Below are 14,985 nucleotides of genomic sequence, written 5' to 3'. Positions count from 1 at the left end.
CGGCCGGTTGGCCCCGCCCGGGGGCCCCCACCCCCCGGGGGGGGGGGAGAGAGATGCTCACTCACCGGCTCGGATTCCGAGCCTAGTCACAGGGCGCCGAGCATCCAGCCGGGAATACTGGAGGAGGGTGGGGGGCGGACACCAATCTCTTCCCCACCCTAGCTGGCTGGCCGTACCCGGGATTTCCGCTCCTCCAGCCTTCGGATACGCCACAACCTACCCTGACTATTAGAAACAGGCTGTAAGTGACTTGTCAGCTGCCCAATCAACAACACGTAGGTCACGCGACATGGGGCTGGGCAGATCTTCACGCACATTAGGGTTGGTTGCCCTCTTCCAGTTGAAGTCGAGGCTGCACGTAGAGAACTGTGGGTAGTTCTAAGGAGGGTGGTGTAGCAATTGGGTTGTCATAGAGACTAGGGCCTGTGTATTAGGCCTAGTTTGCAGAAAGCCTCTCTGCAGTGCCTCGTTCCCATTGCTGAAATAACTGCGATCTATTGCTGTAGAATAGAATGGGAACTTGGTTTATAAGATAACAGTCATAATGCTAATTTCATCCGGTGCCTTTTTCAGTAAATGTAAACCCTGACTGAATGACATCTAGTTTGCAAAGTAACATCTACCATTTTTAAAATAAAATATTTGTTTCCACCATTTTATTTTTGAATCCTTTGTTGCATTTCAGAGCTGATCTCCTACAGTCACGTTCACATACACACCAGCAATGGCATTTATAAGGACAGGTTTCCTTATGTTTACAATAGTGCACCATGCATGTGTAATGTGTCTTGAAATGACCACTCCATCATAAGCATGTGTAACAGGGTGACAACGAAGGGGCACAATTGGGAGACAACGGCAGGACGTTGTCATCCTGTAACAGTAACTGCCTAAAAAAGGACCTGCATGGCAGGATCACCAGGTATTTTTTAAAGGAGAACTATGGGGTTAGGGCTTTTCCCCATAGTTCTCCGAAGGGTAACGGGAGGACACAAACTAGCGTCCTCCCGTTACCCAAAGCTCAGTATAACGCGAGCTGCAGCTCTATACTGAGACGCCGCAGCAGAAACGGATCCCGACAATTATGTCTGGATCCGCCCAGCTGCGTGAGTGACAGCTGGCTCTGCCTATCTAGAGGCAGAGCCAGCTGTACCCTCCCCCGTCTGTTCCGCCAGTCAGCGCTGGCGGATCGGAGGGGGGAATCCAGTCCCTACCCTGTCACGGCTCTCTGTCGTGACAGGATCGAGAAGTGAGCGAACGCCGGTATGTGTTCGCTCACTTCCAGATCTACTGAGCCGACCTGTGACAGTCTCATTGTCACAGGTCGGCTAGAACTATGAGGATGAGTGAAAAGCACTCACCTCATAGTTCTCTTTTAATAAAAGCTGCAGATTCAAAAATTACTTTAACTGCCTCCGGGCCGGCCGTAGTAAAAAAAACGGCCGGCCCGGAGCTCTCTAGATCTGAGCGGGCGTCTTCAGCTGGGCGCGCGCGAGCGGGAAATGGCCGCAATTTTAAAACAGGCAGCGGTGCCTGTCATGCTAACTAACCGCAAAGTTTTATCTCTGTTATGTGCATTTTTCAAAGTGTTCTTGCAACATATTCATGTTTGCGACTCACTGCACATGTTTGGGACATTTCGAATAATTTCTCAATTGTGTTCAGCATTTGCGACATTAAAAACCCTCCAAACTGTTTCACATTCTAGATGTCCTTCTAAACACATCAGCTAAGCACTTCAGGGCTATTCAGATAACATCCAGGAAGTTCCCTGTAAGTGAGTTTAGAGACCGGGACAATTTAAAGTCAATTTAAAGACAATTCTCCTTATGAAGGCAATTAAAGTGATATTAAAGTCAAAAGGGTTTTAAGCTATGCCAAATGCTGATTAAACCACTTACAATGGATGCTGCTTCTTGATGCTGAAAAGTTTTATTTTCCTGCAGAATCAGCTGGTCCCCTGAGCACTAATCCTGACTTCCTGTTTCAGTGCTTGTTCACACCATGTCCGCATCATGTCCAGACCAGAACAGTTTGTTCCCGGACCAAAAAGCATCCTAATGTATCCCTATGGTATTTTTGGGCTCTGTCCACACCAGCGCAGTCCGTTCCGGTCCAGACAAAAAAAATACTGCTCGTCTTATTTTCTCTGGTCTGGAATGCACTGGAACGCATGGAAACGCTATTGTAACGTCTTTGGTATAACTGACTGTGAGGGTTCGTTCAAACTATAGGGCAGTGCGTTCCGGTCAGAATCGGCCCGCATTGCAGCCGGCTCACTTTTTTGCCAGGCTGGAGGGGGCGTGGCGGGCCATTGAAGTGAATGGCACCGTAGCCACGCCCTGCGGCCGCAATGCGATCGCCCGCATGGGAACGCAAGGAACATGGTGCCTACAGTGCGGTCTGGTGCGTTCAAAATAGTGCTTGCAGCATTTTGATCACACTCTGATGGGGTAAACTCAGATAGGCTGTATTGTCAGTGATGTAATCAGTTTTCAATGAATGATTGAGCTATGACACAGGTCTCAATCAAGTAAGAAATGACACAGGTCTCAATCAAGTGGCTATGTCATGTAGGCATAGACTCTATTAGCCACACACACAATAACCACATCAAACCTTCTACATGTGCTATAGTGTCAGATGTGCTCTGGAACTTAAATTACCATAATCAGTCCAAAACTGCAAGCAAGCTCTTGCTGGTCATATTCAGATGTTCTTAGTAATGTGAAGCACTCGGTGGAGATGAGTATCACTCTCTGGTAACATTAACGATAAATCTTTGACCAATTCTAGGCACAGCAGTTTAAGTCCAAATTTTCCAGTTTATAATTAACCACAGCCAAGCAGCAGAAACATTTAACATCTTTGGTATTTTTTCAAAGAAAAGGTGGCAGCCCATGTGACGGGGCCAGGATTGTCAACCATCAACCACTTTGTTCAGATAGCAGCCTGATAAATGACACAATTCATTTTAGGGTCACATTGCCATGTCACCATTAGCATACATTAGCATACATAATGATTCTTTATAAAATATTTGGGGCATTTATAGATATAATAATGCACCAGGTGTGTCAGCGTTCTCAAAGTAAATATAAGAAAAACAGCTTTTATGAATGATGTACATTGACTTGCTGTAAATAATCTATATTAAAGAAGTCTTATTATTTTAACTATAACGTTTGTCACTTTTTCATCATGTATTCATCAACACCACACCCCTTAATCAAAAAACTCTTAGTTCTTCAATGTGCAACTGATGCCACACAGCTAATTCAAGCAAAACATCCAAGGCAGGCACTCTGCCTAAAGGGGCCCATACACTTTACAACCCTTGCAAGACTTTTGTCTTGCGAGGGTTGTAAAGTAATTTAAAAAACGTACGATCTGCCCATCTTGGACAGGCAGATCGTACCTGTGATCATCGCAAGCCCGCCCCCCTGAGGGGCGCGCTTCCAATGACTGAAATGCTGAACGGGCAGTCTGCGCACACCGGCCCGTTCGGCAGTGATCTCTCGATCATGTTAAAAACCAGCCGAAAATCGTACGATTCTCGGCTGGTTTTCCAACATGCTCGATATACAAAAGTCGCGCGACCGTACATTAGAAACGGTCGCACGCCTTCCATACACTGCACGATTCTCGTAGGATCGCGGGATTTCCTGCGATTCTTGTATGAGAATCGCGCAGTGTATGGGCACCTTTATGCACTTCCTAACCCCATTTATTCAATTAGAATGTCCATTAGGTGGCTGGGGGCTACAGAACTCCAACTCCACTCATGCCACCTCATCTCCACGCCTTACAGGAAATCTTGGAGTTTCAATTTCAAATAATTTTGAATTGGGAGTTAAAAAAATTGATTTTTACACTCGCCTTAAAATCCTTTTCTTGGAAGATAATTGAGGGACACAGGATTCAGAGACAAATGGGTCCCACTGCTGCCTACAGAAGGATTTGGACATAAATACAAAAACAGTGATCCAGCCCAGTAAAACTCCAACTTCTTCTCCCTTCAGTTTTGTAACAAGCAGTGCCAACATCAAGATCAGAAACACAGGGGTGGGACCTGTTAACTTCTTAGAAAATTATTTTATGGTGAGTACAAAAGTTCAATTTTCTTGCCTGAGGAATACAGGATTCAGAGATAACTGGGAAATTCAAAGGCTGTCCAACTGAGGAGTGGGCAACACAGCAAACCAAACACTAAAGCTGGCCATAAACTGCTTAGATTTTTGAAAGTACTTTGGTATAAAAGAACTTTCCTTCGACTTTCTATTAGATGATGGGGTCAAATCAATGATCCATTTCAACCGTAGTGACAAAAAAAAGTCGAAGGAGCAGTATGGAAAATTTCCGTTTGGGAAACTCCATTCATTCCAAAATGGAATGTTAAAATAAAATGAAATTTTGTTCCACATTCTTCAAGTGTCTGATGGAAATATTGGGTGGCAAAGAAAGATCTTTTGTTAGTAAAGAAAGATCTTTCGTTCAGAAGTCTACTAGTGTATGGCCAGCTTAACAACCCCGATCATAAAACAGAGGAAAAACAACTAGTAACTGCCTATAGCTCAAAGACCTACCTGAAAGAACTTACATCCAAAGCTAGCAGCAGATGAGGCCTAAACATCCTCCTGGGAAAACCTAAAGAATGTATGATGCTTTTGATGGTGTGTATAATGCTTTTATACAGCATTATACACACCATCCCTCTCCCCCCCAGATAGAAGCCCAACCCAACAGCCATGTGGACTCGCTGTGGACAGGGGGTGGATGAGACTGCAGCCATGGAGGGAGGAGGGCAGGACTATGAAGCAGGGTGTGCAAAAGCTACCGTCCTTCTCTGCTGAGTGGGAGGTGATATCCCGGGCTGCAGAGATCTTAGCTGCACATATGGACAGGACGCTGCTGCCCTCTAGCGTCAGAAAGGGGAAGTGCAGACTAGACGGCTGGTCCAGAAATGTTTCACTAGCGCTAGTTTATGGGGTACAGGGCCCCACAACAATGACTGGGCCTGGGGCACGTGCCCCTTTTGCCCCGCCTTAAAGACGGCCCTGTCAGACAGTGAAAGGCAAACCCATGGATGGAACGGTCCAGGTATACCTGTAAGGATCTATATACGGGACCAACTTTTCATAATTTTCAAACAAAACCACCACAAATGTGAGAAGGAGCCCAGATGACCACAACCCCTCCAACAGGAAGGAGAGGGTGTGGGCTATATGGAGCTCATGCGCACAGGCATATAAAACCAGTGAGCCAAGAATTTATAGGTGGATTCCACAATTTGAGTACTAGTAGATGTCGTAGCGGTATGACATAGGATCCTATTGGTCTGCTTGGCTGATAATGTGGTTGAAAACGCTGTCTCCCAAAGAGCCAAATAGGATGGAGTAAAGGTCGCCTGCAATTGGAGAAGTAGCTGATACAGTTAAGAAACTCCACGGCGGGGGTGGGGGGGGGGGGTTGCGTCCAAGGAAAGAAGAGTTTCCAGCGGGTGAAGGTCATCTTTGGAGTGTATTGGTTTCGGAAGAGAGGAGACAAAAAATTTTGTATCTGAATATAATGCCAACAGTCCAGGAAATGAACACCCCATTTATTACCTAATTGTTGAAGTGTTAGGACCTGCGAGCCCACAAACAAACGATGAAGTCTAATCGTCGGAGTGGAGGTCCGAACTTTGAAACCAATATGGAGCAGACCCGGAGGGAAATAAGAGTGACCTATAAAAGGCAATAAAGGTGATTTATAATGACCAATGAGAGAGAAATATAATTTGTCCCACAACCCTAAAGTTGTTAAGATGGTGGGGAGGATCATCAGCTGTGCTTCTGAACTCAGGAGGAATCCAAATAGCAGTGGACAATGAAAAGCCACACATCACCTCCTCCAGGGAGACCCATAATTTGGTGTTTACATTGTAGGTCCAATCTAAGACTCTATTAAGAAAAGGAGCCTCATGATACAAGGTTAAGTCGGCTAGTGCTAATCCTCCACATTTTTAATGTCTGATGAGGATCCTGTGGGAGACCCTTTGTAATATACTTGCCTTTCCTCCAAGCCGGCTGCAGCAGGTGGGGCTGTCTGCCTATCACTCACACATGCAGCGTCATACAGCCCCGCCTTCTGTGTCAGTTTAAGCCGTGGGATTAATTTCCCCAGCGTTAGTGCAATGAACATGCTGACAGACAGCAGTTGAACCTGCTCTCCATCTTGAAACTTGGAACTACTTGCATCCTGAAGTTCTAGCTACTTTTTGTCACTTTTTATCCTGAAGTATCTGCAACTGTGAATTTGCTCTCCATCTTGAAGTATGTTACTGCTTTGTATCCACACACCTTGCTGAAATTATTAGAGACCTCCTGCAGTCACTTCAGCCATTAGCTTCAGCTCAACTTCTGACCAATATCCTGCAGCAACTGTCTTCAGGCCTCAGCACAGCTTCCAACTTTGGACTATGATAATTCCACTGTGCTCATCCACGCAATGTGACTCTAGCTTCAACCATCTAAACCGCAAGTATACGTTTCCTCACTATTACTTTTGTCTGTTGCATGAACTCTTAATGTTGAAAGACATTCCTTAGTTGTATTAGACTCAAGTGAAGAGACTTTATGTTTTGAACACATGGTCCTGCGTAACACACCTTCATTATGTTACTGAGCCACTGATTGCAAAACTTGTGTTGTGCATATCTGCAGAGACTATATAGCTTTTGCTAAACTACTGCTGAATCCTACTTACCCTTTTGTGGAAGGATACTGTATGAAGTAATACTGTTTTACGTCCTATAAGAACTTGCTAATACATTGCAACAGATGTCATACATCTGCAACTGAGATCCAAGTGAGTAACTTATGATAGTTTGTTTGTTACACCCTTGGTCTAGAGCGCTTCCAAATAAATTTACTGACTAATTTCCAAAGGGTGGCACAATAGTACGAGGGTAAAGGTAGGGTTTGAAAAATAAATAAAATCCTGGGGAGGACGTTCATTTTAACAGTGTTAATATAGCCAAGTCATGCAAGGTGAGGTTTTTATTATGCCATCTAGTAAGGTCTTGTTGAATAGAATTAAGAAGAGGCATATAATTGTCTTAAAAGGGGGGGTGGCTTACGCTTTGGACAAGATGGCTGCGTAAACGCTTAGCACCGACACCAAGCTCACCTCACTAACCTCTTTTCACCCCATTCCCCATTCATCTATTGCGGGAGACATCAAGATGTCAGTGAATTCCGCTATATCTGACCTACGGAAGGATATATTGGACGTTGGCCGGAGACTCAGCGCAGTGGAACACGCAGGTGAGGAGAGAGACTCTGCCCTAGGGGCTCTACAAGACTTTACTGTCACGTCTGCCCGCACAATGATTGAAATGCGGAGACATATCTAGGACCTGGACAATAGAGGCCGCAGATCTAACATTCGGATACGCGGCGTACCGAGGACGGTGCCCACGGAGGGTGTACACTTGGCCCTACAAACGATCTTCAACAATCTCCTGGATCGCCCGTCGGAATCTCCTATCGACTTTGTCAGGGCGCACCTAGCCCTTAGCCCACGTCCGGCGCCAGATGGCCAACCCCAAGACATTATCTGGTGCTTGCAAAGCTTTCCGCTCAAAGAGGAGATTTTACAAAGAGCGAGGGCACGAACACTAATCCTCTACGAGGGCCAGGAAGTGCAACTGTTTCAGGACCTTTCCGCCCTGACGCTCCAACAAAGAAGGGCCCTTCATCCTTTACTAGATCGTCTCCGCCATCTGGAAATACCCTACCGTTGGCGCTACCCATTCTGCCTCTCGGCTACTTGTGGAGGCCGCACCGCTTTCCTAAGCTTTCCGGACGAGATGGCAGACTTCTGTCAGCAACTTGACGTACCTTTGGTCGAAATCCCGGACTGGTATGGTGATCTACAGGCGCCTTCTTATTCAGCTATGCACGACCCGAAATCCGGTGAGCTGACGCCTACTCCCCGCCTGGGCCCTGACACCTCACGCACCATGGCCGGAGAACGGCACCGAAGAAAAAAGCGGAGAGCAGCACACCCAGCCCCGGACCGTTTGCCTGACGATGATGGATGCCTGGAGGACTCCGCTGCCTGACAGCCCTGCGGCTGAGTATCAATAACTTTCTTTATCTATTGCTGAAGCTGCCACAGTTGGCATTTCATCCTTGAGGCTTACTGCTTAGAATATCTCGGCAAGAGAGTTGCCTCAGGGGGATGCATGAAGCGGAGGCTCTGCAGTGATTTACCACCGACCCCCCAGCCGGAGGGCTCGGGTGGTAATGCGGACGTTGATATCCCCCTGACGCACATGTTTACAGTTTCTTTATTCTTTTAACTATGCCGATAGTTCTAATACCAGGGGTCTCAAACTCAATTTAGTCGGGGGCCACTGGACAAATTTTTTAGTCCCGTGGGGGCCACTACTATATACGGTACCAGTGTTAAGGCAACTGTCACCCATTCAAATTAATGATCGGGTGACAGCTGATGCATGTAAACGCCTGCACCCACCACCTAGCGGCACATATTACGGTCATCCAGAAAGAAGGGAAAGACCCACAGCTGTGTTCCTCGTACAGACGATCTCAAGCTTTTTGCGAAGATCCTGTCGAATCGCATCTACCGGATTTGATCAGCCCCTCACAATCGGGATTTATGCCCAGCCGCGAGGCGAAAGATAACACAACCATGGCGATCAACCTGTTACATTGGGCCAACACCAAAGATGTGGACCTACTGGTGTTGTCCACAGATGCAGAGAAGGCATTCGACAGGGTAGCATGGGACTTCCTATTTGCAGTCCTTAAACATATGGGCCAACAGGGCAAAATGATAGCTTGGATCCGGGCCCTATACTCTCACCCGTCAGCACGAGTTAAGACCACAGGTACCCTATCTAACGACTTCACCATAGGGAACGGGACGAGACAAGGCTGTCCGCTGTTCCCTACCCTTTTTGTCCTTTCCTTAGAACCATTCCTCTGAACGGTTCAACTTGATCAAAGAGTCTGGGGAGTTCCCATAGGACCTCACCACCATAAACTAGCCGCATTCGCGGATGATATGCTCTTCTTCCTAACGAATGCACGCAAATTCCTACCCCGACTGATGACGCTATTTGAGACTTACGGTTCCCTATCCAACCTCCGAATCAACCTCACCAAATCTGCCACAATGAACGTATCTATTCCTGAGAAAGATACCTGCGCCCTGAGAGAGCTATACCCTCTCCAATGGCAATCTACCTCCATACCCTACCTGGGAATAGCCCTACCAGCCAACCTATCAGACCTCTACCGCCTAAACTTTTTACCTCTCCACACGAAAATCAATGCAGACCTCAGAACCTGGCGCAATCTGACCTTCACATGGTTTGGTCAGGTGGCGATGATCAAAATGAACATTCTACCTAGATGGCTGTATCTCTTTCAAGCCATTCCGATAGCCCTACCTCTGCCCTTCTTCCAAAGCTTGGAACGGGAGATCTCACATTTCGTGTGGAGAGACAAACCACCACGACTGGCTAGATCCCTACTGCAATCCTCTAAAGGGGAGGGGGGGCTGGCAGTCCCAAACCTTCAAGCCTACTACACAGCAACCCACCTGGCCAGAGTACTCCACTGGCACTTACATGCCACAACCAAACCTTGGGTGGACGTGGAGGATGCTTGGCACCCACTACCCCTATCCACCATCACTTGGTTGACAGACCGTTAGAACCCCTCGTCCCCACCCGAGCAACCCCTAATAAGAGCGACCCTTATGGAAATATCGCGACTGCGTAGAAAGAGGATAGTCACCACTTCTGATAGCCCACTGACTCCATTGTCTGGTAATGGGGAATTCACCCCGGGAAGCACACCGCCCTTTCTCCACATCTGCAAACCAGAGGTTCCACTTAGAGCAACGACATTCTTCCAGGCCCAGAGATTCCTTGACAAAAACGACCTCTCCGAACTCACCCTCCAGGGTGTAGTTCCATGGTGGTCTTACCTGCAAACACGACACTACCTAAATGACCCATGTAGGAGACGGAACTTTGGGAGAAATTTGACCCTCTTCAAAAAGGCTTGTTTGGGGAGTGGACCGAGCAGACACCTAGTTTCCTGGCTGTATGCACAGGTAGCCACAAATGACACAAGCCGCATCATGACCCTCCGTGACAGGTGGGAAGGGGAGCTAGACATTTGCATAATGGACGATTCCTGGCAAGATGTTTGCTTGGGAGTCCACAAAAGCTCGATAAGTAGCCGCACTCAAGAAACAAATTACAAAATTCTAACCTTTTGGTATAGGACACCCCATCTATTACACAAGTTCTGTCAATCCATTTCTGACACCTGCTGGAGATGTCAGGAGATGCAAGGCACTGTCACGCACATCTTCTGGTCCTGTCCACTCCTCAAACCCTACTGGACCCAAATACACGCTTCAATATCCCAGATATTGGGAATCAGCATATCGTTTCACCCAGCCAGATTTCTCCTACATGGGTCACCAGACGACCAGGCTGGACCTAGCCACTGCAAAACAATACTTAAACACCTAATCAACGCAGCCAGAGCCATCATTCCCCGACACTGGAAGGAGTCCACTATCCCGACACACACCGAATTGGTCTTGTTGGAACGACTTTGTAACGTGATCCGAATCCTCCACTGAGAGATTGGAGCCACGGACCTCAACGCCTAACCCTGACTAGACTCTCTAGAGAACACTGGAGATATCGGTGAAAACCACGGTGCCCCCCATTTCTTTGTTCTTCTCTATTTTTATGGGGGGCACATGTTCCCGCAGATATGCGGGCAAAATAACCTGTCTTAGTACCCACCCCCCATAGACCTGCTTATGCACCTCCAGACTCTTAGGGAAGACGAGAGTAGAGGTCCACACGTTACAGCTGTGGTGGGCCACTCCTCCACACCCTCCCCCCTTGTTGACTGGAACCAGCGACAGATCATGCCTCCTCCGGGAGGAGGGAAGATGTCTCCCCACAATTTCAACATCTACGCCACCAGGAGTAGAGGTGCTACTCCTCTTCATATTATGCCCATACAATATGAGTATATGATAGATGTATGTAATGTCTTATCATGCCAACCTCATGAGATGGAAAATCAAATCTTATATGATAATTGTTGATGTCTACTGTTGTTTATGTATCCTTGCCTCATGCTCTCGATCAACTTTGTAACCCTGTTGATCATTGCTGTGATTGTTTACTGTGAAAATCTTTATTGAATAAAACATTTATTGAAAAAAAAATAATAATTGTCTTAAAAGAGGTCCAAAATTTGCAGGGTGAGATAGATGCCCAGGTGTTTCATCTTTGAGGACTGCCAAGTAAAGGGATGGGAGGATCTTAAGTGAGCAATAAGTGAAATATGGTCAAAGACCTCAAATTCTTTCAACAAATTTGGGATGGAAATTTGAGGCCTCTGAATAAAAAATAAAATGTCACCCGTATACGCAACTAACTTATGTTCTGTGCACCCCACCAAAATACCCTTGATGTCTTGATGTCTGCATTGTTACAGATGGAAATTAACAAGGGTTCTAAGGAAATGGCGAGCAAAAGAGGGAATAAGGGGCAACCCTGTCTGGTACCATTTCGTAAATTAAAGCTAGGGGACAAGAGACCATTTACTCTGATCCGTGCTGTATGGGCAGAGTACAAAACGGAAATAAAATTCCGCATAATGGGGTCTAGACCAATATGTTGCAGAGTGGCCATCAAATAAGTCCAGTCAACCCTATCGAATGCCTATTCGGCATCAGTGGAAAGAAACATTGTAGGGTGACGGGTTTTTGCTGCATGGTGAATAAGGTTAATCACCCCCTGGGTGGTGTGCCGGGTTTCCCTACTGGGAGTAAATCCCATCTGATCTAAAGAGACAAGTTGCAGGAGAAAGGAGTTAAGGCGATGGGCTAAAGCCTTAGCATATAATGTTATATCGTATAAAACATTATAGCGTGAAGTTTTTTTATTTTATATAATTTTATATCAATGTTAAGCAATGATATTGGCCTATAGGTGCTACATGACGTGGGATCCTTGTTTAGCAAAAACGGAAATAAAAGCATGCAAAATCTCTGGCTGCTGGAGCATCCAAGGGGAAAAGGTGTTAACATAAGAGCACAGATATGGGGTCAACAGGTGTTGGAATTTCTTATAGTATTTTAAAGTGAACCCATCATGTCCGGGACTCTTTGTAAGATTCTCACCCATCCATGATCGGGGAACGATCCTCGACGCCGCCCACTCTTGCAATGTCGCGCCGCTCCTCTGAAAGCTCAGAGCGGCGCTCGGCTCCGCCCACCATTGCCGCGTTACACGGAGTCTCCTCCCCGGCTGTCAGCATAAAACAGCGAGGAGGGGAATGGTCGGCATCTCAGTATTGTAATCAGAACGCTGACCATTCCCACAGCGGCCGTATCAACCAGACCTCCCAGCTGGAAGCTACCTTTAAACTTACCCTGTTCTGGAGTGGTGCACTCTGCCTTACTTAACACAAGCCTCTCTGGAATCCATTACTAGAGGAACCTCAAGAGCCTGCATCTGATCTCATTCAGCTGTTGCTTATTTCCTGACGAATCTGGAACTCTCAGCCTCCAGCTCCATTAAAACGGACGGTGTGGATTCTCTCTCTCTTCCTCTCAAAGACTCCTCTGCAATACTCAGCACAGCCAAATCGCAAGTATACCTGCCATATAGATTCCTCACTAACTTTATTCGTTTATGCTGCCGAAACTGACACGTATGATCACACCATAAACTGCATTGGTATATTACCTGTATGAATTAATACAGTTGCCATAAGATAATCCTACCTGATTGTTTCTGTGTATTTATTGGAGTGAGGGTTTTGTTGCATGGTATTCCAACCTTTGTGTATGTACTATCCGCAGCTGAGTTCCATAGAAGCCAAACCTTACACTCTTACACAAAGCCGAAGAGGCGATCGCCCAAAGTATTTTCCCTTCTGTTATAGAAGACTCCAATTCGAATAAACTTTCACTAGAAAGTTGGGGAAAACAAATTTTGTTAAGATTGTCGTGAATAAACTGAGCGTGTTGTGGTCCTGGCTGAGAAGAAGAATCAGCACGAACATTATATCATGCTTTATAATACTCCTGAATGTGCAAGCAATATCAATGGTAGTATGTAACAAGGAATCCCATTTCACCTTGATCTTTGAAATATAAGACATACTCTTTTTGTCTCGTAAGGCCCGAGCCAAAAGCTTGCCTGGTTTGTTACCAAAAACGTAATGTTTCTGTGAGAGGTAATTAGGAGAATGCTTGAGTTTGGTGTCCAAAAGAGTCAGAAAGAGAACACCTATGCAAAAGTTGGTGAATCTTATCAGACAGTTCAGTGATTCTAAAGGTCCTAAATGTGCTATAGAAAGCCCCTAATAGCAGCCTTGTGGGATTCACATAGCCTCTCATTCTCGAGAAAAAAAAGGTGTACGATCAGTCTCATTCCCTCAGACTTCAGTAGAGTCCATCAACAGAGCATCATGCATTTTCCAAGAGAAAGGAGGGTGAGAAAGTCCCGGGGCCCGTAGGAAACAGCAACTGGTGCATGGTCCGATAAGGTGGAAGATAATACATCAGCGTCCACAAGGAGCTCCAGATGGTAAAGAGCAAGAAACAAGTATTCGATACGGGAGTAGAACTTATGAGAAGGGGAGTAAACTGTATAATCCCGCTGCCGTGGATGAAGTATACGCCAACTATTGATTAATTGCAAAGTAGGAATTTTTTCAAGGATAATGTAGGGATTTTTTCAGGGATAATAAAAGTGTATGTGGAATGCTGGAGTGGCCAAAGAAGGGGTCCAGGGGAAGATCTAATGTACAATTAAGGTCCCCCGCAAAATATTCTGTCTCATGAAAATCAGCTAGGGAGTCCAATATTCGTTTAAGATACGAGACCTGAGCCCTGTTAGGACTATATATGGTAGCAAAGGTATAGGTAGTCTCACCAAAGCGCCCTTTTAGAAACAAGAATCTTCCATCAGATTCTTAAAAAATATTAGATGGAAGGACCTGCATTGGCATTCCGAAACTACAAGGAATGTAATAAAAGATGTAAACTTGAAATCCAGGCAGCTAAAATAGAGTACGAAAAATATATCGCCACAGTCAGTAAGATGAACCCAAAATAATTCTACCAATATATAAACAGTAAAAGGGTAAGAAAAGAGCAGCTAGGCCCCATAAAAGATGAGAACGGGAGATTAATCACAAACGACAGGGAGAGGGCCGAGGTGTTGAATAATTTTTTTCCCTCAGTTTACACTCGGGGAAAAAAGGGTTTAATGTAGATAAGAATGTGAGTAGCTCAGTGTGAAAGATACCACAGTGGTTGACGGTAGCCGGGGTTCAACATAGACTTTAAAAACTTAATGTAAACAAAGCATTAGGACCAGATAACCTGCACCCTGTAACAAACTCACCCGTCCTCCGATCCCGGCACGTCCAGGAGTTCCGTCGTGGATCCAGTGACGTCACCGGAGTCGACGTCATCGGGCCCCTCCCCTTTCCTCTGCTTGCCTGGCGTTCGTGCAATGTGGGTATCACGCCAGGTAAGTACCTCCGTGGCACCAGCGAAACTTCCACACTGTTGGGCCGGACAGAGCCCCCTCCGCAGCGGCCGCCAGCTACACCTCGTCTCACACCCTCTCTCTCTCTCTCCCGGTCTACGGTGTATTATAGAGGAGTCTTCAACTAGGAACGTCCCTGCCTGCTACGCTACGGAGATCCACTGGGTGGCACTAGAGGACCACTGTATACTAACTGCAAGTACTATCTCATATGATCACCTGCCTTACTGAACTGCAATTGCTATCTCCTATATCAGCTGCTCTACTGAACTGCAAAAGCTATCTCTTATGGCAGCTGCCTTATTGAACTGCAATTGCTATCTCCTACATCAGCTGTTCTATTGAACTGTAGATGCTATCTCTTA

General features: G+C 46.2%; 1 protein-coding gene across 2 annotated transcripts in view; it reads right to left on the bottom strand.

The window, feature by feature from the left end:
- GNA11 (G protein subunit alpha 11) overlaps positions 1-359 on the bottom strand; it is a 40,467-nt gene extending 40,108 nt beyond the window's left edge. The window contains exon 1 of one of the 2 annotated variants that reach the window (XM_018561683.1): positions 32-359. The gene's annotated coding sequence lies outside the window, so the exon portion shown is untranslated. The remainder of the gene's footprint in view (positions 1-31) is intronic. The other variant, XM_018561682.1, reaches the window with a different exon arrangement.
- Positions 360-14,985: the final 14,626 nt, after the last annotated feature.

This window comes from Nanorana parkeri, unplaced genomic scaffold (assembly GCF_000935625.1).
Source record: "Nanorana parkeri isolate BGI_ZX_2015 unplaced genomic scaffold, ASM93562v1 scaffold537, whole genome shotgun sequence".
NCBI lineage: Eukaryota > Metazoa > Chordata > Amphibia > Anura > Dicroglossidae > Nanorana > Nanorana parkeri.
The sequence above is the reverse complement of the archived record's forward strand: the minus strand, read 5'-3'. Positions and strand labels throughout refer to the sequence as shown.